The sequence below is a fragment of the Galeopterus variegatus genome, unplaced genomic scaffold (assembly GCF_000696425.1).
Source record: "Galeopterus variegatus unplaced genomic scaffold, G_variegatus-3.0.2 Scaffold3981, whole genome shotgun sequence".
NCBI classification, from domain to species: Eukaryota; Metazoa; Chordata; class Mammalia; order Dermoptera; family Cynocephalidae; genus Galeopterus; species Galeopterus variegatus.
Window position 1 is genome coordinate 44850 of NW_007730092.1, and position 1177 is coordinate 46026.

Sequence of the window (1177 nt, forward strand, 5' to 3'; positions counted from 1 at the left end):
AACTCTTGGTTGTCCTATGCTTTTACTGATTGAAATTCATGATTTTTACTGAATGGAGATAGATATTTGCATATTAATGTATTTTTTAATCATTACCCTTAGTTTAAACACTGAAATTCAAAGTTTCCTTAGGCCTTAGAACATCTCTTTTCCTGTTTCCGTTTTCTTTCCTAAGCTCAATTAGAATAGTAAAATTCATAGGCTAGCAAATACTGTAGCAAATGTTGTTGTCAAGTGTTTCTCTCAATTTGAAGTGTGAGCTATATATTGTCTATTGTTAGTAATTTTTAAAATGCTTTTATGTACGTAATCCCTATGAGGCTGTCAGCCGAACTGTCAAATATACTCTTGGTAAAAGTCATTCATCTTAAAGATCACGGTAACCAGTACAAAGGCATGTCATTTCTGCCTGTGATGGAATACTGTCTTCCCTGGGGCAGGCAGACACAGGCTGAGAAAGGCAACAGTGATTGTGGAAAGAATGCAGCTCCATTTCATATGATTAGATTAAGAGATGAGTGAACTCCCTGGCCGCTCACCTTACCTTCCTAGACACAGGGTCCACTAGAAATTGGCTACAATACTCATTGAATCAGGTTGTCATATCAAATTCAACCCTGCTATGTATACACACATAGAAGCTGTGAAACTGCTTTAAGTAAATAGTAGTTTGCAGAACACTGTAGGAGAATCTGTCACTTCAATACGCAGAACGTGAGTTTACCTGTTCCTAGAATTTGGTCACTTGGCAATTTCATGTATCAGACTAACGAGGAAATTGTGTACTGCATAAGATTTAATTATTTTAAGACATAAATATTGGGATAAATATGTGTGTATCTATATGTACGTGTTTTTAACTGGAAGAAGAGGAAGGGGCATGCTGACATAGCCAAGTAAAAAGTGAAATCCTACCCCAGCCTGGTGGTGGATGCATGCCAACACACTTGCATTTTGAAAAGCATCTGTGTGGTCTGGTTATTTTTAAATGACCGAAAACGCTGGCCTTTTGAAGAATTCAGGCGTTTCATCGGCCCAGAAAATAGGGACTGGACTGGAAAGGCATCCAGACCCCAATTCTGGGCCCTATCGGTCCCAGTTTTTCAAGGAGATAGGAATGGTTTCCGGAGAGAGCCCCGGAAAGGGACTCTAGGACCCAGCAGCTGCGTATTGGGCC

At 39.7% G+C, this 1177-nt stretch overlaps 1 protein-coding gene across 1 annotated transcript in view; it reads left to right on the forward strand.

Annotated features, from left to right (window-relative positions):
- The window catches only part of LOC103602029 (membrane transport protein XK-like), a 26491-nt gene that overhangs the window by 10002 nt on the left and 15312 nt on the right, over positions 1-1177 (forward strand). The gene's annotated exons all lie outside the window — the stretch shown is intronic.